Raw genomic sequence first — 25,853 nt, forward strand, 5'->3', positions numbered from 1 at the left:
TTAGACGATCTATGGTTATATTAAAGGGATGAGAGATGCGCCCCCCGCACCCCCCCCCCCTAGCGAAATTTTTTGAAATTTTGAAGTTTTAAAAACACGATTGTAGACTTTTTTGTTAAAATTTAGTTCACCGCCAGTTTCTTGAAATCAAAGCTCCGAAAACGTAATTTAAGCCAACATTCGATGAAAGAGGGGGGGGGGGGGAGTTTTGAAGGGGGGCTCGGGACCAGAAATGTTTCGTAATTGAAGCACTAAAAGCGAGATTTAAGACATTTTTCGATGATGTTGGCGAGAGAGAGAGGCATTCTCTCGAAAAAAATTTCGATCCGTAGAAGCTGCAGTTTTAGAAGATTTTTGTTAATGTTAATGGGTGGAGAGATTCGGAGTCCTCCCCTGGCAAATTTTCAAAATTGAAATTCAATTAAAGCAATCGTAGACGATTTATTAATACTGTTAGAGGGGTAGAAGGTTTCGGAGATATCTCCCCCGAAAAATTTTCCCCCGAAGCCTTAACAATGAAATTTTTGAGGATCTTCGGTAATATTTGGAGGACGACAGTTTTGGGACAACTCAGGGAGTTTTTTTTAATTGAAGTCCAAAAGACAAAATTTATTCAACCTTGAATGAGGATGAGTGATTAGTTGAGAGGGCGTTTCTCGGAGGGAGCATCTCATGGTTTTTTGAAATTGCAATCCTAAATACTCAGCTGTAGGCCATCTGTAATGACGTTAAGCTAAAGGATGGGGCTTGAGAACATTTTTCCGGGATTTTTTCAAAACCTAAATTTTAAAAACTCACTTCCACGCCAGCTTTGGGGACGTGAAAAGAAGGGTTTGGAGTTCCCCACTCTTCCTTTCAGTTTGGCTACGTCCCTCCTATCTTCATTTTCAATTTTAATTACTGATAAGTGATAAACATATTGTGGTAATATTTTCTTCCAATTTTCCTTTGCCAAACACGATTATTTGCTTGGATTTTCCATAATAAAACATTCAATTTCCCCCCTAATATTTTCGCTTTCTTGCAATACAAGCGTTTTCAGCCTTTGAAAAAGGACTTTTAACATTTTGAAAAGATGTGGTAATTTTCTGCGATACCTTAGGTCTCTATTCCACTTCATTTTATTTTAAATATGCCACCTGCATCTCTTGATTAAGCTGTGATTTACTTATGATTTTTACATTCAAAAATTTAGAACTTTTGGTGTGAGTATTCATTACAATACATTGAATCTCTCTTTGCATTTAACAGTTATTATTTTTTTTCCTCTTTATTTCAAATTTATTTCGGCGACCCATACATTTTTCTCCACTTAGCAATGATTTTCAGGACAATATTTTTCATCAAAAAAAAAAAAAAAACATACAGGAGTGTTTCGGCGAACCCTATCCTATAGGCTGTTCTAATGAAGCTGTCCCAATTATTTATGTTTTTTAACTGAAGAATCATGAAGCATAGTTTTGTTATAACCAGGGCCACCGAGAGACAAGGCGTGCACCATGTTAGTTTTGTCGCCTTTCCTCCTTCCCATTATGCTAATTTTACTCTATGCACAATACTTTAACTTGAGCCGAGCTCATAGTTTCCGACTAGGCAGACATACCCATTCTGCGGCCTAGTGAAGAGTGTATTGTATTAAATAGTTTTTTTTTTTTTTGGTTAATAAAAATGTTTGAAGTGTTCTTTTCCTTTTCCGCTGCCCTTACTTAGATAATCTTAATAAAAGAGAATCATGGATGTTCCCAAATTGTATTTTAAGATTACATTTTTGATTCAAATTTTAGAGAACAAATACTTTTTGTCACTATTATTTCAATTGTTCATTTATAATTACTATTTTAATTTTTTTAAGCAACGACGAGTTTCCGTTTCACTTCGTTCGTTTTCATCGCTAAAACGAAATTGGTGGCCCCACTTCTGAAAAACTGGGGGGTGTAGCCCCCCCCCCTCTTGGCGACGGCCCTGAAGAGTACGTGAAAAAAGTATTATTAATGCATCTATTTCTTGTTGAATAAGTTTAAATATATTTTCTTTCCAAAATTCAAAAATTTCATGTTTTCAAGAAAAAAAAAGTTATGGAAAAAAAAAAATCCCCCCCCCCCCAAAAAAAAATTTTTGATGGCGCAACTAGCGCCATAATCCCCCCCCCCCTGGGGGCACCCCTGAACAAGAAGGTTTCTGTCAAACTTTCATAATAACAGTCAGCTGACAAATCCGGTAATGATGAAGCTGCTGAAAAACGAGACAAATACGCTCCGAGCTTTAGGTGATGTTGACGTTGATATTGCGAAGACGGCTATCATCAGATAGCAAAATTCTTCGGTAGCTATCATTTGAGAGGAAGTCCTCTTGGTTGTCTTCTTGATAGCCAAAGCCTTAACTAATCACAACATTCTGACAGAAATCTAAAATCATACAACATGTATCTAAGGTATATATCAACAGTTCTTCTTCCCCTGAATCCATTGAAGCTGCTGGGGTCAGATCTATCGCTCATGGTATGGTGCTCTAGCCACAGAAAAGTCCCTCAATGAGTTCCGTTACAGATCATTTATCGAAGTAGCTGCAAACATCAAGACTGATCTCTAACTCTGCCGTACCACTAAGTTAACCTGTAGCTAAGAACTTAATGGTGAAGTACCGGATTGGGGGTTTGAGAAAGGAGGAATGGCTAACTCGTGCTGAAACTCTCGGAATCGGATGTTGCTCCTGACGGAATCTGGAAGATGATTTTGAGAGATTACTTTTCTACAAGTGACCTTCCGGTTACTTGTAGAAAATCATCGTTAAAACTAATCTGTCGCAAGCTTGCATTGCAAAGACAGTTGCAACAAACGGAATAAAAATATTTATCCACGACGAAAGGAACGACGATGACATTAATACATTACCAATTTCTAAGAACAAACTTTTCCCACTGCTAGTGACATGACCCTTTCGCCTCAGAATAGAACCAAGATGTCAGCTTAAAGATGATATTTTCATTTTCTAATTACTGTCAGTACATATTCCATATAAACACTTTCAAAATATGATTAATAATAATGTAATAAAAATTATAATTACCAAAAGGTGCTGCCGGTCAGCTACAGTTACCTTATTTCTATTATTAAAATTTTCATTATCCTGCTATGGCGTCACATATTCATTTCACTAAGAGTAACGAAATTGAGTACATGCTTAGAACTTCATTGTTTTTGTTTGCTTGTCAGCTGGGTGTCGTTGTGATTGGGCATAGGCTTCGTATTTCTTTGGTATCAGGTTTAATCTGCAGTTCAAGTGTTCAGCGGGTAGATTTGTAAGACACAAAAAACCGTCAGGGTCCTTGTCACATGATTGCTGCACGAGATCCGTTGAGCGACTGCTTGGCACAGACATTCTGAGACAAAAAGAACGAGATTTTTTTTTCTTTTTTTTAATGTATTGGTTTTCAAGAACGCGTACCTAAAATAACACTGAAAATGTGACATATATGTATAAAAACAATTTCACAATAAATTTAGTTAACTTTTACTTTTGTTCGGAACACATTTTTCCTGCCGTTTCCGAGATATAATCGAAAACTACAAAATCTGGCTCGCTCTTCCTACCTTTAACTCCCCCCCTCCCCCAGCGTCGGGGACTTTCAGTATATTTACTTATTAATTACTTGTAACAAATTTCTTACTGAGGAAATACTGGCTCTCTGCACTTCCTCAGTTCACTTTCGTTAAATAATGCAATGGGCATGGAGCTAATTCATACTGCATAAACGTAGATCTGCAGATCTTCGTCCGATTTCTTGGTAAGAGGCTGTTCATAAATGATGTTACACTTTTTCTCAACATTTTTTCCTCCTCCCCATTTGTCACAAAGTACTTTTCATAAACTATTTTTTATAAACATATTCGTATTAAAAAATGCTTGATATCACAATTCTTACCCCCCCCCTTGCCACAAAGTCACAATTTTACGACCCCCCCCCCCCTCAACCCTTAAACATCATTTGTGCTGTAGTAATCCACAAATACATCTTTATTGTCCATCAGGATTGTCGAATTCATTGAAGAAAGAGGAAGTGCGCGATCCTTTCCAGTCAGTTTGAAATTTGTAAATGGCAAGTGTTCCATTTTTTGTCATGAAAGTGCGTGTTTGAAATTCTGTAACTTTCCATTGGTTGAATGAAATGTAACAAAGCCGTATATCAAATTGAAGGAAATTTATAGCTCTACAACTTTTTCATTGACATACCGATCCTGGGAAGAACTAGGAGCAAATGTTTGACAAAAAGAGAGAATTTTTCCGAAAATCATCGATTTTTCATAACGTATACCCGGAAAATTATTGAAAATTTGACACATATGTGTCGAAACAGTTTCATGGTAAATTTAATTAGCTTGAATTTTTATTTAAAACTCATTTTTTTACCGTTTCCGACATTTTCTCGAAAAGCCCAAAATTTTCATCCCCCTCCTCCCACCTTTAGCTCACCCCTAGGGTCGGGGAGTTTTAGTATGTTTACTTACTAACTACTCCTAACGATATTCTGAAGTCAAAAACTATCGCATATTATATGCACGCTACACCCCTGTTTTGAGCACTCATTGACTGGACTATATAGTATTATGAAAGCAGTTGATTTTTTTTTTTTTTTTTTTTTTGGTGTAATAGTTGCTGAAATAAACGGTTCTAATCATGATGTGAGTGCTATGATGAAAAGTGACCCCTTAGGGCGACAATGGTAAAGAAAAGGTGATTTATTGTGGTATTACTGCAAATGATATCATTCAGTTGCAAACCATCAGACAACCTGAAGCTACAAAGACACGTTGTACAAAGTTTTTTTTTTTCTTATTATTGCCAAATGTTTATTTACCGTTTACTATTCTATTATTGTACCTGATTCATAATTGTTAAAAAGAATAAACATTCAAAAACATTGCTATTCTTTAATACATGATTTCTATTAATTGTTAGTCGAATATTGGACTTTGATTTAAATTCTGAGGCAAAAATTTTGTATTGGCCACAATTAGCTCATAGGTGGCCACAATTAGTAAATCTACACTTTTTCAGTTGAATTGACTTAAGTTCTTTTTGCTGATTTAATTGCTTATGAATTTATATGTATGTTAAAGAAGCTTAAATTTTGAGAAAACTGACATATATTCTATTGTTATAGTGCGAATACAAGAGAAACTAGGTCCCTTTGAACTTTGACTTGGCCTTAAAGTGGCCACAATTGGTGCACCTACCCTACGTTTTCATAAACAATACAATTTTTGTAAAAAATGATGAAATATTGCAACGAAACAATATGCTTTGAAGTATTTTTTGAGAAATTTCAAATACCGGTACTAATACCGGTGTTTCGGTATCATGTTTAAAAAATACCGAATACAGGTATTGAGTTTTTGGTCTGATATTGCAATCCCTACTTGCAACCCTTGTTTTCAAATTTAATTTCAATGAATTGAAAATTGGCATTTGTTTTACTGTTAATCACGCTGTCATTAGAATTTCAATAGTGAAATATTGAGTTTAATATTGAATAAAGCTTAACCGGTAATGTTAACTGTATTAACTTCAATTTATTCTTTTAGCATTCACCATGAACCCCCCCCCCCCCTGATTTGACATTTGCAAATTAAAATCGTACAAAATGTTACAAAATACAACCCCCCCCCCCCCCCCCACACACACGCACACAAATTATTTTATAATTGTAAGTTTTATAGCTGTTGCTGTTTGATGTAAAAGAATCAATTAAAATTGTTATAGTACAAAAAATAATAATCCAGATGTAAAATAAAATGACAGAAAAAAGATTCCGAAATATATTCAAAAATGTTTTCAAAATTACGAAAAGGATTCCATAATACTCGGAAACGTTTTTGAAAATTTCATGATCCGCAGTTGCACAATATATTCAGAAATGTTTTTGAAAATTACAGAAAGAGGATTTCGAAATACTCGGAAACATTTCCGGAAATTACAGTAAGAGGATTCTGAAATACCCAGAAAAGTTTCTGAAAATTAAGGAAGGAGGATTTCGAAATATTCAGAAACGTTTCTAAAAACTACAGAAGGAAGATTCCGAAATACTCAAAAACATTTCTGGAAATTACAGAAAGAGGATTCCAAAGTACTCAGAAACGGTTTTGAAAATTTCATGAACCACAGCTGCCCGGTATACTCAGAAACGTCTCCGAGTTTTTTTTACAGTGTACTTGTATTGATTGACGCTCATTTTTATAACCATTCTGTGCTTCGTATGGATTTCCCGCACATATCAATTAGTTTTTACTTTCGACAAAACTAATCCTCGACCTTAACAATCACATTTATATACACGTTTTGGCTAAGTTGAATAAATCGACCGACGATAATCCGATGTAAACATGCATTTAAAAAACATTAAGATGAGCGTGTAGGCGACAGTGATAAATTTTAAAATGTCAAGCCATCGGAGTGGAATTTAAGACCTTCTGGCCGGCCATCTATCATCTCTTACCTTAACTCATTCAGACTAACGAAACGAGAACATTAGTTGATGCGTAGTTATAACCGGAAGAAGTCTTATTGGAATACCCAGTCGGAGGATGTTCGACCTGAATTTATAATCGTTAACTGTGTGTCAGGATTAATTGCTCCAAAATCTCATCATGTATCCTTTGAGTTTTAAAGTAATGATTTGGTTTTAAATTTGTAAAGTAACCTAAAATGAGCGGTTTGTATCAAAATCCATTAGAAATTGTGTTTTATGAACTCATCTTTTTTGAAACGATTTATTCCACGGAATAGAATTTGAAGTTTCTCTCTTAGCATCTCAGAAACTTTAAAATGAGTTACCTACGAATTTGCCGCGTCAAAATTTTTCTCGTTCCACCTACTTCTCTCGAAAAATGTTTAAAAGGTTTTTCAGTATAAAATATTTCATTTACTATTCATTCCAAACACCACATGGTGTACGAAATCGTAATACTTGCTGAAACAAATAAATTATTTCATGCAAAAAAACAAAACGACATTTTCTTTTCATTCTTAGTTTATTTTGCTTTATGCCCGAGTTTTGGAGGGTTTACCCTTCGGAACTATTGCATCGAAAACTAGAGAAATTCGAAAATGTTTCCGAATTCAACTTCAATCTAAATTCTACGTATATAGAATACAAAAGAAGTTTAAAATGAGTCTTTCTCATTGACCTAAATAGGTCTTTATGTCGATGTTGGAGGGGGAAAAAAAAAAAAAAAAACTCTCTCATACTTCCGAGAATTCTAAAAAAAAACGTTCTAGTCCTTATCCTTATAAGGACTGCAGCTAAGTTTTTACGAAACTAGACATGCAAGTTTAGACGGGAGTATTTTACTCAGACAGCAAAATACATGTTAAGAAAATGAAAAGCTTCGAATACATTATTACAAAATTACTTTATGAATGAAACTTTTAAACAGATTTGCGAGTCAACAGCAGGGCTATGTCAGTGGATCTGCTGCTTTCCTAGAACAAGGCAAGATTAATTGAAATACGACAGACGATCAGTCATTTCACTACACGTAAACGCTTTCTGAAACAAGGAGAGAAAAAATGCGGAATGAGACTTGAAAGCTGTGAAAGTGAAGACGACTTATGCTTGAAACAATCGAAAAGAAAGCAAAATGTGATTCATCATGTTGCTCTCGAAAAAGGATTAGAAAAGCTAACTTTTTAAAGTTATGTGTTTTTTCAAACACGAAACTTAAGTTAAGTGTTAAAGCAGTACCCTAATTGAAGCTTATTGCTTCAAAAGTAAGCCTTAGATGGTAGCTTTGTTTACTTGAGTTTTTTTTAAATTAACAGCATAACTAGAAAATCGCCCGTCGTGGTATGACAGGGTATGACGGGTGAACGCTGTTTCTACATTTGAACGAAGCAATTGCCTGTTTGGTAATGTTTCGATTGTTGAAATTTTAACCCTAATTCCAGTGGATGAACCCTAAATTGTAGGACATAGCGTTAAGCTGTTGACCACTTTTTCGCTTCTCCTAAAATGACAGTCTTAACTGTAAAACAGTTATGTTACCGGATCCAGTTCAGCCTTGTCAAAATGAATCATTTCCCTGGATGTCAAACATTACCAAAACATATTATCAAATTATCATGCTGTGGCGTGAGTTTCATTGTTGGTGACATCAGCGTTACTCGATCAGTGAATTCGCTGTTATATATATGAGGATGGTTGACAGATTAAAAATAATTTGTATTGATTTGCTTTTGAAATAAACTGCCATTTTTAAAAAAAATTAATCAGAATTTTATTCCGTGTATGAGCATAGAAAATCAAAATTGTGACCTAAGCAGTTTGCTATTATAATGTTGTTAATGTTACCCGCATATTTTGACAGAAGCATGAATTGAGCAGCTTTTGAAATATAACCGGTTTTTTGGCAGCGGTTTTCAACCCGATTGAGGGGGATTCGTCACAAATCAATGTGCGACGTGGTGGTACCGACCAATAGAAAAGAAGAATCTAACTACGGAAGAAAAAAAAATCGAAAAATTCATGAATTGAAGTGGTTTTGATAACAAAAACCTCATATGGAGCAAAGATATATATATATATATATATATATATATATATATATATATATATATATATATATATATATATATATATATATATATATATATATATATATATATATATATATGCAATTTCAAAAATAAATTCATTCTTTTTCACTACATTTTTAATACCCTAAAAATTGACCAACTAATTGACCAAGAGTTTTATTAAAGAACGGTAGAACGGTATGAAAAAAAAAAGAACCAAAACATTAACAAACCTATGTTTTTACTAATATTAAAAAGACAGCTAATAGAAATCCTTCCCCCTCCCCCTTCCCCAAATAATTATAGGGGAGAGTCGGGGAAATGGGACAGCAGAGAGGAATGAGATGACACTGCATTTATGCCGACTTAAAATGTGAAAAATTATTTCTAGCTGCTTGACCAGCAGACAAAGCAGTTTTAACCTCTGACTGTCTACTGGACAAACTCGAAATATATTTTTTACATTTTAAGTCGGCATAAATGCAGAACTGCCCCATTCCTCTTGACTCTCCCTAATTTGATTACGTTATGGAAAAGAAAATGGAATTAATGTTAGGTTTTGCCAGAAATATTAATTTTATTCACAGAAATAATTTTTATATCGAACTATAAATTTATAGCCTAAAAATTTATTAATTTTCATGCAAAGTTAGACGCCAGGAAAGCGAAAGAGCAGTGTATTTTTCGTTTCTTGAAAAAAAAAAAAAAAAAAAAAAAGTAAAGTATAATTTTGAAAATTATGCAGAACAAAATGTTGTTAAATAAAAGTTGTATTTTATTGCTTTCTTACCAATCAATTCATAAGTTATTTTTGGAAAAAAGAAAGAAAATAAAAAGTCATAGAATCTTTATGAATGGATGTATTTCCCAGCACCCTTGAAAAATCGCTACTCTTAAAACAAAGGGTTTGTATAAAATTGCTAAAGCTGGAACACGTTATTAATTTTCTTGAATAGCTTTTTCGTATTTGGATAAAAATTTGAAAACTAGTTTTTAATGCAATGAATGTAGTTAAATTTTCTTGAAGCTTCAAAGTAAAAGCAATGTCAAGGACATTTACACCATTAAGGAAAATCATTCATTTCAAACGATACTCAATTTATGCTTCGTTTGGTTTTTTCCCAGCAAAAATTTATTGAACCAGTAGGTATCTCTTAGAAATAATTCTAAGGCTAATTTTATAAGGAAACTGCACACAAGAATTTTTATAACTCTTTAAACGAAATTGCATAATGTACATCATTTTCCATCGTTAACTTCAAATCCTTTCTAAAAAAAGTTTGAAACTTTTTTTATTTTCCAACTCATTTGGGAAGTATTGCATAAAATATAGCCGTATCTTTATGCAGCAAAGTTGGGGGGAAAAAAAGAATTTTTTATTCACTAAACAGCAATTTTGTGCTATGGGGAAACTGCTAGGCTATCGCCTATCTCGAAGGCTCATCTGGTAAATTGTGAAACATATTACTTACTTATTTGCCAACTTTGCATCTTTCGCTATCATAAATTAGGAAAAGTTCAATTTTTAACGAACAGAAAGTTACGAAAACTAGATAAACAATTTACGGATTTACCATCAGATCAGAAACACTTTTTTTAATAGCTAGTAGAAAATTTCCACATTGTATTCCTGCAGTGGTTCCCAAACTTTGTTGGCACATAACCCTCCTCTATAGGTTGACTGACTACATGTCACCCGTCCCATTTCCTTGAAAAAGTCATCCGCACATGTATACCTGTAATAGCCGATGATTGATCCCTGTAGTAAATAAATGTAGTTTAAAATTGAATCGAGTATACTTCAATTTTTAAATACTTCCAAATGAGATCACTGAGCTTCCTACTCTCTCAAACGTGAGAAAGTAGGAGAGAGTTTTGCGTTTTTTGCTAGTTCAAAGTCGAAATGTTTTCGTAGAGAGCCCCCAATGCTTCCCCGTTCCATTAATTTTACCAAGGGTAGCCTAAAATTGCATTTCTAAAACTTCCCATTTCGGAGAATTTCTGGGAAGAAACCCATTCTCCCCCCTACATTCTATATTATACAATGATAGACTAAAATGGACTTTAATTTTGAATAAGAAAAAAGTTAAGAAAACAAAGCCGTGGTTCTTTTCCCTCTAATCTAACGTTACCGAAAGTTGTAAAATTGCAGTTTTTGACATCAACTTTGAAAATATCGCTTGGAAGGGAACTAGAACCCTATCTGCTGATTCTTTTCCCCTTAAGCTTTTATAGATCAACTAATTTCCAAAAAATTCCGGGGGCATTTGCCTGATTCCTCCTTTTCCTCATGTTCTTCCTATGTTGTCAGTAAAGAAGTCGAAAGATGTGCCTTTTCAGACTTACAACCATTAATATCCTTCGTTCAAGGCACATAAAAAGTGTGCCAGTTATTTTACGCTTCACAATTTTCTTTTTTTAGAAATTTGACACTTGATTTAGAATATTTAAGGGTCATCCAGAATGTGTAATTTTTGAACGACATTATTTTTCAATTTCAAAACCTTTTTTTAAATTCTTATAGGAAAGTGTTACCTACTAGAAGTAACCATAAACAAGGCCCAGCTAGATTCCCATTACTTTACTCATAGTTCTTTTAAAAAAATGAAAAAGAAAAAAAAAACTTGTTCACAGAAATAAAAAAATAATAATTATAAAACCAAGTTTTAGTGTTTGAAAATAGAGGCCAATATCAAAGTAGTTAATTGTGCAAGTGCAAACAATGAGCTATCTCAATGATTAGTGATGTAAATCTAATATTAAACTCTCTTTATTTATTGAATTATACGGGAAAAATTTTAGTTATCCTTTTAGTTCTAATTTGTGTTAAAAAATAGTAGTGTAGACTGGGGCACGTTTACGCAGTCCCTTTTTTCAAAACGAATTTAACTGGAAAGCCAACAGTTTATAACAGAATTTTTTTCGGACATAATCCACTCAGAGCGTTAGAAAAGAAATTTAGATGCCAATTACTCCAACAAGCTCTTCTAACCCACCAATAATTCTACTTTATTTATCGTTCTAAACCTGCGGGCCGCACATCACATTCAGGGGAATCTCGTAGAGCCATAACATATAAAAAATATATTTAAATTTTTTTGAATAGCATAGAAAATGGGAAAAAATTACAAACCAAGAATTGCTGTCATCATTACTTTGATAGCTTTTTATTAATGAGGATTTTGTATCTGTTTTCGAAAACCATTTTTTGAATATTTGTCTGCAAATCTGTAACCTTCTGACGAATTGCCTGTTTGATTGGCTGCGTCTTGGCAGGGATGCTGCCGAATGGTCAAGACGTGTTCGCCGTTTTGGGAAATTACGAAATGTGAAGTTACCGCCCCTAACCCAGGGCTAAGTCAGAACTACATGCAATATACCAGTCAGCTCGGTTATCACCGTCTGTCTCCAGCTCCGTTATTCACTATTCCATTCTGATGAGGTCTAAAGAACGAAACTGCAGTCTCTGGATAACCGGGTTGTTTGGTATATTGCATGTATTTCATAATGTGATTTTCGATTCGTAACATTGAACAAAATGGATCACAAAGATCCGCTTCGTGGGCCGCAAATGGCCCACGGGCCGTAGGTTGGGCACCTTTGATCTATAAGATCTAATGAAATAATTCATACACAAGCAGACGAATTTCTTTTGATAAAATGACAGAACAAGATGCAGCTGATGCATTGAAGGTCAAGAAAGGGTTGTCATTTTTATGACGTCACGATCGCTCCTCAGGCATTTTTATGGCTTTTTTGTGGCCAAACGGGCAGATCATTGTTGATGTTTTATGTCACAAAATCATTACCAGTAGCGTGAGCGAGCCAAGAACTAGCGATTAATGTATGCACTTAGTATCATTTGGTTAAGGAAGTAATTTTATAACAACTTATTTTGCGGCATTAAAGTGAAATTTTCTGCTTTTTGAGAGTGCTGTTTGAGGGCAAAAATGTCCCTCATAATTACGTATTTCATGTAATTAATTTTATTTTCGTTGTTGCTTTTTCGGTAAGTCAAAAAGATCTATTAATTGGCTAAGAATTAACGTTTCACTGTTGTGAGAACCACATAGAAAGTTGATGATTCCAGGTGAAAAGAAGCTACTATTGGGATGGTGCAGATAAATATTCTATGAAGAAAATTGAATGAATAAATTTAGAAATTCTTGAAACTGTTTTTTTTTTTTTTTTTTTAAATTTTTTTTATGTACTTGCATCTCTGACTCAGAAAATTATAACAATCGGGTTCACTCGTCATGTGCAAAAAGATTGTCGAACAAAATATCTAAAATAAATTTAAAATGCAACAATTTAATTTAATACTTTAAATTTCAAATTTAATTTTAAATTTGTAACTAAGAAAAAATGGTTACATTTCCACTTTGTAAAAAAGAAAAGTTTTTTTTTTATTCTGAAAGTAAAATTTATTGCACTATTCTTTTGTAGATGTCGTTTTGCATCGAATCGAATCCTTCTTTTTTTTTACCCGACTGCGCTTGCGCGACGCAAAGGAGGGTAATGTGTTTATCAGTCTATTTATGTATGTCTGTTTTTATGTAGCGTTCTACAGGCTAAACGCCTTGGCAATTTTTTTAATTCTCACGTCAATCGATTTGTCTTAACCTTGACAGTGTCACTAAACACATGACAGTAATCAAAAGTACCATTTCGAAAACCAGTTGCCATTTTGTCAGTTTGGGATCGGCACACGCTGGGTGTCGCACGCTACCTGCGTGCGACAAATGCAGGTAGTTTTCGCTGCCTGAATTTTTTGTTTACTAAGTCTACTAATTGGGGTCTCAGTGGCCGAGTGGTCAAGTGATTGCTTCTCCCACTTGAGGCGGTGGTTCAAGACACCTTTGCTCCAGATGTACTTTCCCCTCTTTCTAATATTCAATCTTTCATGTGTTCTTTATTACCCGACTGCGTGTGCACGACGCAAAGGAGGGTAATGTGTTTATCAGTCTGTGTATGTATGTTCGTTCCTATGTGGCGTTCTAGAGGCTACATGCCTTGGCCAATTTTGATAATTCTTACGTCAATCGATTTGTCTTAACCTTGGGAGTGTCACTAAACACAGAACAGTACTCAAAATTCACCATATCAACAACCAGTTGCTATTTTGTCAGTTCGGGATCGGCGCACGCTGGGTGTCGCACGCTACCTGGCGTGCGACAAATGCAAGTAGTTTTCGCTGCCTGAATTTTTTTGTTTACTAAGTCTCACTAATTGGGGTCTCAGTGGCCGAGTGGTCTAAGCGATTGCTTCTCCTTTTTGAGGCGGTGAATCAAGATACCCTCGCTCCGGATGTACTTTCCCTCTTTCTGATGTAAATTCTTTCATGTGTTCTTTATGTGAATTTTGTATTGTAATAAAAAAATATATCATGCGTAACGAAGGCAAGACACTCAGATTGTAGTCCTCATCAAAATAAACCCGTGTAATAAGTAACCCGTGTAAAAGAAAGAAAGTCTATACTAATTTGATTTTCATCTCTAACATGTTGCATTTGTTTTTGCCTTGATTCAAGGGATTGAGTTTCGCGACGCGTACTTTCTTGACAGGCTTTTTTAGTTTTGCGAGAATGATTTGATTGACGACGCTTTCCATTTCTCGTCATCATGAGTTATACAGGCTTTTTTTTATAGATGTGCTGTGCGTTATTTAAGTTCACGCATTTTTGCTGAAGGTCAAGCACATGTAGCTTTAAGCCTAGTTAGGTCCCTAGAGGGACTAATTATCAGTAGTTCAGACCACCGCAAGTTACTTAATAAACCTCACGATACAAATAAACTCTCTAGATGAAATGACAAGATTGAGAAATATACCGCCTCATAATCATAATAACTAAATCAATGAAAATTAACTAAAAAGTGTAAAGTAAAAAATTATTAAATAAAAACAAAAAACCCGACTGCGTAAAAACCAAAAAAACTAAAAAGAAAAATGTATAAGCCCAGTAGTTTAGAATGTAATAAGTACTATTGAATAGCTACATAAGTTGAAAATAGTTTATAATCGTACACAGATAAGACAAATCATAAATTCAAAATCAGAATAGAAGGATCAACAGTCGGGTGCCCATTCAAATTTTACGGGGTTCCTTGAATCAGAAATGAATGGGCTTCAGCTTTTAACAGCTCTCTTAAAGCTGAAGGTGTATTCCTATAAATAAAATAGAAGTTATTCTTTTGTTTAATAGATGGTTTTCGTTGCCTAAGAATCAATTTCACGTATGACCAAATACGTATAACTAAATATAAATTCTGACTGCATTTGCTTACATTTAAAAGGCATCAAAGTTTTCTATTTTTATTCAGGGCACCACCTTGCTATGCTTTAAAGATATTAATATCCAACTCAACTGAAAGAACATAAAATGGTCATTGGTACAATATATAAATATATATATATATATATATATATATATATATATATATATATATATATATATATATATATATATATATATATATATATATGCGGCAACAAATATTGACAACTTAACTTTTTGCTATTGAAGTGAAGTGAAGCGCTACATGTTGTCATTGCGTCATGTTACTCGCGCCTCGCACTCGTACGAATCACGTGTAGATAATCCTTGGAATTTCTTTACCATTTTCTTTTCCCTTCTTGTATTGTCCAAAAATGTTTGAATAAATGTGTCACTTTTGTGTAACTTCGTTTTCTTCATGAACATAACACGCCAACCTGCCGTAAATTGGTGACCTGAGGACTTATTAAACAAAATGTATGCAGTTAATGTTATCTAGATGCAGCCTTAAGAATGCGTGTTAATGAAGCATTTTGCGTCATTGTTTTCCTGAGGACTTTGATTAGTAAGTTTTTGCATTTGGAACTACTGCTGTGAATAGCGATGACTACTCCCGATCAACAAAATCAGGTTGCGAAAGTTGCACTTCGCATCCCACCATTTTGGAGAGCTAACGTACGTTTATGGATTGCGCAATGCGATAACGCCTTCAATTACAGCGGGGATTACGAGTGATGAGACCAAATTTTCGGCCCTTATCGCCAACATTGATGCTGAAACTTTATCTCATGTATCTGACATCGTACTAAATCCGCCAGCTGAAGAAAAATATCTAAAACTAACTGAGCGGTTAATTAGTGAGTTTGAAGATTCTGAACGTCAGAAAATTAAGAAACTCCTCACTGAATTGCAGTTGGGTGATGAGAAGCCAAGTCATCTCCTACGAAAAATGAAAGAACTTTCTGGAAAACAGCTCATGACGATTTTTTACAAAATTTATGGTTGCAACGGATGCCAGACCATATCCAAACAGTTTTATCAGCCTCTTCCGAAAAATTGGATCAACTAGCTATCATAGCTGACAAAGTCGCTGAAGTTGTCCAGCCTAGTGCAATTTGTGCCACTTCGAGTAGCAGTATGTCCCACAACACAACTGGAATCACAGTTGAATTTCTCGCCAAACAAATTGAAGAGCTTACACGACAAGTCTCTGAACTGTCTCGCGAACGTACAAGGTTCCGGAATGCTTCAAGATCAAGGGTCCCGTTCAAGGAAGGATAACGGATCTTCTAATATGTGTTTTTTACCACAATCGCTTTGGTGATAAGGCGCGGAAATGTGCTCAGCCTTGCTACTATCAACAACAAAAAAACGCTTCACCCCCGTCATAGCTGGGATGACGGAGGCATCTAAAAAACCCAGTCGGTTGTTTCTCCATGACAGAAAGACAGGACAAAATTTCTAATTGATTCGGGTAGCGAAATTTCGGTTTTGCCACCGTCTTTCAAAGATAAAAAAAAGGAGCTCTTGTGAAACATTCTCCCTGTTCACTGCAAATAACACTAAAATTCCTGCTTACGGATTTGTGCACAGACAACTCGATTTAGGTCTCCGGAAACTTTTCCCCTGGACATTTGTGATAGCTGATGTAACTTAGGCCTGCATAGGCCTCTCAAGACTGGAATTAAATGCCATGCCACCGAGAAATGGACGGAAGTGCTTCCTTTGACTCTTCTTGGCTTTCGGGCCGCTTTGAAAGAAGACCTGGGTTGCACACCAGCTGACTTAGTCTTTGGAACGACAATTCGGCCTTCCTGGAGAGTTTCTAAATCCTACCCAACAATCAGTTGATCCTGTAGAGTTTGTAAGCAAATTACGAGGGCATATGCAAAACTTATGTCCCATACCACCTAAACGTTATGGCCACAGCAAAACTTTTTGTACATCCTAATTTAGCAACTACTACTCATGTTTTCCTTCGTCAGGACATGGTGAGACGTCCACTCCAACCTCCTTACGATGGACCCTTTTTAGTGGTTCGCAGAACAGAGAAGGTATTTCATATGAATGTAAAAGGCAAAACGGTACCTGTATCAATTGATAGGTTAAAACCTGCGTACATTTTAGATAGCCCCCCCCCCCATAAACAAAATGTTCCACCACTAGCATCACCTCCAGTTTTGCAAGATAATCCAAAGCAACATCAGCTACATAAACCAATTACCTCACCGAGTGGTTCTTCATTGAAACCTACAACTCCTTCATCAGAGGATGAAGCAACTGTTCAACCAAGGATTACACGTTCTGGACGTCATGTGCATTTTCCCGCAAGATATCGTTGACACTGGGAGGGGAGTATGCGGCAACAAATATTGACAACTTAACTTTTTGCTATTGAAGTGAAGTGAAGCGCTACATGTTGTCATTGCGTCATGTTACTCGCGCCTCGCACTCGTACGAATCACGTGTAGATAATCCTTGGAATTTCTTTACCATTTTCTTTTCCCTTCTTGTATTGTCCAAAAATGTTTGAATAAATGAGTCACTTTTGTGTAACTTCGTTTTTCTTCATGAACATAACACGCCAACCTGCCGTATATATATATATATATATATATATATATATATATATTATATATATATATATATATATATATATATATATATAATATATATATATATATATATATATATATATATATATATATATATATATATATATATATATATATATATATATATATATTCACACAAACAGTCAAAATACAAATGAAAAAAGCGAGAACATCAAAATGGAAAATGAAAAAGGTGAACCCAGGACCAACACTTTATCAAGGGGGGGGATTGGTCCTAAAGTTCACAAGGTCCTTTCTGTCTAGCAAGACGGAAGGTCCCAATAGCTTTGCTAACCTCCCCCGAGAGCCTTAGAAGAGAAAGGAATCAGAGAACATACCTTAAGATAAAAGAGCACAAGAAAGTTCCGGAGTGCATCCAAACGGAATGAGCACATTGAAATTAAAATTGACCTGCACGTGCCAGGCAAAGATGCAGTTAGGACACGGCAGTAGCGGGACATGGAATTGAAAACCGTGGAGTTGAAAAAACCTGGAGTAGAAATTGGATCGGAAGTTACATCAGAAATATTCAGGATAGCTCCTGGCAGACCTTCATTGCTTAGGTGGCCTTACTGCAATAATACAATTGCGCTATACTTCACTCTGCTAGGCAATTCCCTACTTTTCTAATGTAGCTTAAATAAAAAAGATTGAGGGACTTTATTACAGTCTAAAGTGCTGTTCATTAAATTAAGATTTTTAGAAACAAAATCATTTCTGTTGCATATAGTTTTAATTCTGTTAATTTCATTAATCAAGGTATTACGAAAAACTTTAATATAAATATTTGAATCCCATGAAATCAAACGATTAACATGGAATTGAAAGGACATTCGTTTATTAAAAAAAATTTTTGAAAAAAAATAGAACCGACTTCAAAATTGCTCTAAAAAGTGAAAAATAATTTTATTCTTTAAACACCATCGATAATGCTTTTAAACATAATTTTTGAAGTTGGCGCAAAAACAAAACGTAAAATCCAGGGTAACCATGCTTCGTTCATACTTTTTTTTCAGAAAAGCATCCAAAGTTACGAACGAAACATTTATATCGTTATTCAAATTTGCTGTCATCAATGCATAATGTATGTGATAGTGAAGAAACTGGGCCTGGTTAAATTTATAGTTGTATTTGAGTTATGGCTGTGAATGATTTTATCCATCGTTTTTGCACCAACTTCAAAAATTATGTTTAAAAGCATTATCGATGGTGTTTAAAGAATAAAATTATTTTTCACTTTTTAGAGCAATTTTGAAGTCGGTTCTATTTTTTTTCAAAATTTTTTTATTTCATTCTTTTTAGTGTAAATGTAGGTATTTCAGAAATAGTAAGAAGTTACCATCACGAAACTTCACATTTTTTTCTTAAAAATGTTCCATACTAAAAAAAAAAACTCTTGACACGCGTTAAACTTTAAGCGGTTAGCACTAAAAACTTATCTTTGTTAATCTCTGGAAATCATGCGTAGTTAATTTAATTATAACCATTTAAGTATTGCTGTTTTCCTAACTAATTTACGTTCCACAGCATCTAAGTTGCTCATGATGCAATCCTGTATTTTCTTACTTAGCCCCGATCATCTGTTATCGGCATAGACGATAACGATAAAAATACTACAGAGTAGTTGAGGCGAACCTAATGGTAGCATTGTGAAGGCTAAGCAGATCCTAATTACTGCATCACCTCGCTTCCAGGTTAGGTTTACCCCTACTATGGAGCAAAAGCACTGAAGAAAGGAAGATTTTGATAATTCACATAGGGTTACTATAAATCAGCAGGGTTACTAAAATAAAATTATTTACGCCAAAAATGAGGCGACAGCGCCAGATTCCTCATTATCGAAGTATCCCTTGAAGAAATTTAATGCTTGCTTCAGAGAAGCCTTCATTCAAAATTATCATTACAATTACTATTAATATTACTGTTATATAGCACCAAACTTTTATAACAATGAGTTTCATATTGTCGCGTAGATGAAGATAGCGAAGACAATGTGAAAGCCAAATGAAGCGAATACTCGTCAGTCTCAACTCGAGATCTTTATTCAGAACCACGAATGAACGTTACATCTCCTTATGTACAACTTGAGAAAGTGCTGGAACTTTCCCGACTTGGAAAGATACAGAAATTAATAGAACATTCGAGAAAATACGGGAAACAGTAGAAACGAAAATTTAGTAAAATTCACTTTGTCCTAGTCGGGATTTGAACCCGGGTCGCTCCTGTGGGAGGCGAGAATTCTACCACTGAGCCACCGTTTTCCACGGATGAATAGTGCGAACTTCGCTACAATATCATTTTAATCATTTAATAGGGAAATTGCATGAAATTTGTTGTTTTTTGCCCATAACTTTTTTTCTAAAGAACAAATATGGTCAAACAAAGTAATGGGACCTAAGTTGAGCCATCCCCTATCCATTAAAAAAAGAATCATCAAAATCGGATCACTAGGTGAGACGCTATGAGGGGACAAACAAAAAAAAAAAAACATACATACGGTATGAACTGATAACCGTCTCCTTTTTGAAGTCGGTTAAAAATATCAATATGCACAGAATTATCCGAAAGAGAAATGTTAAGATCCAGGAAATCAGATTGATTGATATTATTATTGGTGTGGATAAGTTCTAATTCGGGAGGATAAATACTTTTGGAATCATTAAAAAAGTTGTGATAATTGAAAATAATGAAGTCATCGACTTCATTATTTGTTATCAGGAACAAATTTTCAGGAACAGTTTGTTTGTTATCAGGAACTTTCTTGTGCTCTTTTATCTTAAGGTATGTTCTCTGATTCCTTTCTCTTCTAAGGCTCTCGGGGAGGTTAGCAAGCTATTGGGACCTTCCCTCTTGCTAGACAGAAAGGGCCTTGTGAACTTTAGGATCAATCCCCCCCTTGATAAAGTGTTGGTCCTGGGTTCCCCTTTTTCATTTTCCATTTTGATGTTCTCGCTTTTTTCATTTGCTTTTTTTTATTTGTATTTTGACTGTTTGTGTGAATATGTTTGTACTGTTTTGTTTCAAGCAGCTTTGCGCTGGCATTACGGTACACTTATGTATTTATTCTTTCAGTTTTTTTAATGTGTTGATTTTTCAATTTCTTTGCATTTCTATTTTAAATTTGTCTTAAATTGTATCATTGTATCTCTTGTTTTATATATAAATATATATATATATATATATATATATATATATATATATATATATATATATATATATATATATATATATATATATATATATATATATATATATATATATATATATATTAGATAAAATCATTTGAATTTGGACGCGTTGAATAAAAATTGTGTTGTTCGCAATCACGAATATCAACAGACCTTACTCGTTGGATTTCTTGTTTCTACAAATGGAATGGAATGGAAATGGCCAAGAAATTTACACCCGTCATATTAAGACTGGTGATTTTCTAGAATAGGTAATATGAGGCATATCCATAAAAAAAAAAGAAATGGTGATAAGGATGCGGTAATATAGATAAAGATTCTATGGCCGATATTCACCTGAACACTTATCATAAAGATTATTTACAGCGAAAAACGTTATGCATTTTAATTTGACTTTTAGATGAAGTTTTTGTTGCTTACGTTCATATGCACGGGTGTTTTTAATGAAAAAAGAGGAATTTTATACCCCCCCCCCCAAAAAAAAAAAAAATTGAATGTAAAATCTGCTTGAGTGAAAACCTGAAAAAAATATGAATAAAATCAAATGACAGCCGTTTTGTAACTACGACAATAAAAATTTCGCTTTCTAAATAAATATTAAAAACAACCATTGTCACGGCTATCTGAAAAACTAGGGCAACATCAACTTTGGTCAAGTGTGGATAATAAGCAAATCGTAATGCTTAAAAAAAAAAAAAAAAAAAAAAAAAAAAAATCTGTAAAGGATGAATACCGCAAAGTTCTTAAATGAAATGACCGAAATAACGCGTGATGATTATAATAACTTTTGGAGCAATCCCAAACCACAGTAGAACCTTTGTTACCCGGAAAATCTCTAGACTAGATTATCCGGATAAAATTCGTAGCCTTTAAAAAATGTATGTCCACGTACAGTGGCTCCCAAAAGTGTTCGTGCACCTACGACTTTCAACAAAATAGGCCCCTATCCATTGGTTAGAATTAATATTTCGAAATAGGTAATTAATTATAAGATCTATGATCAATTTTCAACAAAACTATATGAAAAGTTTTTAAAATATATTAAAACTTAATTTTTTAAAAATCAAAAACCAAAAATTTCCGGAAAATTTATCTCACAAAAGTCTTTATACACTTTAAAAAATGTCTATATATTATTGAATAATTTAACTTTTTATTAAGTTATTATTTAGTAGAATATCATGCAGTATCAACAACACCTTTTAAGCGTCTGAGAATAAATTTCATTCTTTTTTCTTTCTTTTTTTTGCGTAATTTCTGAATAAGTGACCACACTTCCAGTCTTACTGTTTCTAGCTCTATTTTCGTTTTAAAGCCCTATTTTTGTAATCTAGCCTCCATATATCTCTGAATATGTTACATAAAGTTCAAATCCGGAGATTGAGGGAGTATTTTCTAAAGTTTAGGACAATTTTCGAGGCACTAGACGCAAACGTTGAAAACCGTGTGCTTCTTATCGTTATCTTGATAAAAAACAAAGTTGTTTCCAATAACCAAATTTCTAGCTAAGAGTTTAAAATTGGTTTATAAAATATTTAAACGAACAGCATGATTCATTATTCCTTTTAAAAATTCCAAACTACCAAGTCCTGATGCTGATATGCACCCTCACACTAGAACACCTCCACCGTCCTTATTAACTGATCCAACTAAGTTCTTAAGATTGAGCTCCTAATTTTTTTCTTCTACTTACAATTATGCAACAATTTAATCAAAAATGTTAAATTCATTTTTATCTGTAAGACATTAAGTAAGACGAAATTCCAAAACGTTTTGAGCGTATTTATCATTGATTTTGCGACGAAAAGTGTAAGCTTTCTGTTTTTCGCACGACCGAGAAAATTTCTGCGGGAAGAGGTTCCATTTAATCCAGCTAATCAGAGAACTTGAAGAACAATTTTAGGTAAAAATTGAATGTAAAATTTTCCATTTAACTCTGAAGAAACTTTTACAGCACTCAAATGTGTATTTTTCATAATTTTTTTAACCTTAAATCTCCGATCACTCTTTGTCAACTTTACCGGTTAACCTTTTCTTATCTTGTTTTCGGTCCGAATCTTTTCTTAAAAGCATTTTATCAACCACTTTACCATAGAATAAAATAAATTAACTAATTTAGAGACATTTCAAACCAATTTTACGCTACTGTGAGGAAAAAAATTCAACTTACAAATGGTGTTTGTTGCTTTTTACGAATACCAGCCATTTTAAAGTAATAAGCACAACTAGTCGACCCGTGCGAAACTCCGCACTGTACTTCGAATCGTTTCATAAGGCATTTCGCTCTTTAAAAATTTCAAAGAAAGAATAATATGAAGAAAAACCGAAGTAAACGGAAAAAAGTAAGCGCACAAGAGAAGGCATGTAATTTGAAGACATCAGTAACAAAACCTCGTTAAATACAACGTTGTGATAATTTTATCATCGCTCCCCTTTTGGTTGTACGTATTTTCAATGCAAATATAAATATCATTAAAAGTGTGGCTGAGTGACACGTGAAAAATCAGTAATTTTGCATGTGAAAAAACAGGTGCAAATACAGTCCTGCCCATGTGAGCATCTGACGGAAAAAAAGAAACATTAAAGAGATATTTAGTGGCACGGATTCGAACTGGCGCCATTCTGATTAACAGTACGACGCTCCAACAAACCTAACAACTGTGCCTTCCTTTTCGAATGCTATTCATTGAAGGAATGCGTAATAAAACACAGTAAAAAAGTTTTTCGCCAAAAAGAAATATAATAAGATCATGCGTCTATGTTTTGTCATTAGCCAGCATGATACGATTTAAAATTATTCGTAAAACATGGAATTTGATTAAAGAATGAGGAAGATCTCACGTAGCGATTGAAACAAACATAGAGAAGTAATAAATTCGGTTGGAAAAATAAGTGTTTTTATTTTTGAATATTCAACAATTTCCCATAGCAGGCTTCTTTAACCTGTACGGCTTAAATGCCCGCACTTGTTTTTCTTTTAATCGAACACTTAAAATTCAAAACCAAAACCAATTGAACTGAGTCCGTTTTTTAAGTGTAATTTTTCGAACGTAGACAAAATGTTTTTTTTTTTTTCAGCCGAAAACAAAGGAGCAGAAAATGATTTCTTACTAATGAAGTTGATAATAATTTCAATGTTTTATATTGTATTCGAATAAATAATTAAAGATTTACTGGTTGAAACTCGTAGTTTTAATTCGGCGTAGTATTTTTTCATTTGCACAAAAGTTCAAACACTGCTATTAGAAAAATCTACATTTCAGCATACAATGAAAATGTTTTTCTGCACAAAAAGGATTCCCTTGAGGTTATATCTAATACTTTTTTTTATGCTTACATTATGCTCAGTGATCTGGACGGAGTCAAAGCTTAAAAAAAGGGAAGAACACCCTTCGATTAGCAGTCAACTTATCTGAATGATAACTGCAGCCTGCATAAAGGAGTCGAAACACCAAATAGCATTCCCACTGCATTTATTTTATTACGTGTGTTATCTGTTGTATGTTATGAGTACATGAAATGCGTAATATTACTGTAAATTTGCTATTATTTCGGACAGCCCGAACTGGCCCGAAGTTCAGACAGTTTATAGCCGAACGCTCTACCGGAAAAAAAAAAAAAAACACAGGTAATTTTAAGTTTTTTTTTTTTTTGCCGAGAAGTGTTTTTATTTAAAATTTTTTTTACAATTTGTGTTATCGCAGGCTGTTTGAACCGTTACGACTTAGATGGCAGCACGTGTTCATCATTTAACAGCACGGTTAAAATACAAAATAATTTGAACTAAGTTCTTTTTTAAGCGTAGCTTTTAAAATGTAGTAAAAATTTGATACGCTATTTGTTTTTTTGCAAAAAGAAGAAAAATATATACATTACCTTTTAAATTTAGGCAGTATTTTTTTTATTTGTACAAAGAGTCAAAAACTCATAAGAAGAATCTATATTTCAACATCCGATTTATTATATTTTTCTGAACAAAAAACAATTCCAAAGTAGTCTGAAATCTTAAACCTGATACTTATATTTTCGCTTACATTATGCTTTAATTTTCTTCCCGGAACCAAAGCTTAAAAAAAAAACCTTACAATTGAGTTTCAATTTAATTCCGTGTTGCATCAAGTTTTCATAACAGCTAGGAGCGTTTCTACCTCATGTATTCCCTCATATTTGTTATTCATTGTTCATGTAATGCGCGATAGTTTCGTAATTTTTTGATGCAGATTGTCCGGACGTGGGTCCGAACACGCATTCTCCTGGTTACCAGTCGCACGCTCTGCCAATCAAGCTATTCAGTCTGTCGGTTGTAGTGCAAGTTAAAGTTATAAATTTAACCGAAAACCTCATTCTGGTTCTTTACAACAGGTTTTTTTAACAGAAAAAACAATTTTTAGACCGTGGATCTATTTTTCGTCAGTAGCCTACACGATAAGCTTTAAAATAAGGTGTAAATCAAAGAAATCGATCAAGAATTGATGAAAATCTCGCGTAGAAACGAAAAACAGGCTACAGAAATAATATATAAGGATATTAAGGAATAAATAAACAAAAAATTAAAGCGTAATGACTTTTAAAGGTAATCACAATGCAAAAATATTTAAAAAACGGCATATGATAATTTTAATCATGAATTTATTCCAAAATATTTAGTGTACGATGACTTTTGTGGCGTGTAATTTCTATGTCTCTTCATTTTTTTTACCCATTTCAAAAAGATCCGTCAATATTTTGAGAAAACTACTGGATTGTATTTATAATGACATAAGAATGATCTGCAAAAATATTGGACTTCATATTCGAATTCAGTTTTGCGTTATTTTGGTTTTACTAAAAAATTTCAAAGTGTACGAATATTTTTGGGAGCCACTGTAGATGATTTTAAATTATGATAGTAAGAACAGCTATAAGTACGCCGAAGAATCACTATTTGCTATAATTAAATCTACAACTCCTGCAAAGATTGTACAAAAAATTATGGTAATCTAACAAACACCACTGCAGATGAACTGTAATGATAAAGCATTTGGATGATCGTGCTTTATTCAAATAACACACATGTGCTTGAACCAGAGAACAGAGTACGAAATCTTTGTTATGAAATTAGGTACAGGGCCTGATTTAAGTGTAAGCCCGAGAGGCACAGGCTTTGGGTCCCCAAAAAATTTCAAAAAAGTTTTTTTATAATGAAGGTTTTTATTTCTTTCGCAT

The sequence above is a fragment of the Uloborus diversus genome, chromosome 8 (genome assembly GCF_026930045.1).
Source record: "Uloborus diversus isolate 005 chromosome 8, Udiv.v.3.1, whole genome shotgun sequence".
In the NCBI taxonomy this organism is placed as follows: Eukaryota; Metazoa; Arthropoda; class Arachnida; order Araneae; family Uloboridae; genus Uloborus; species Uloborus diversus.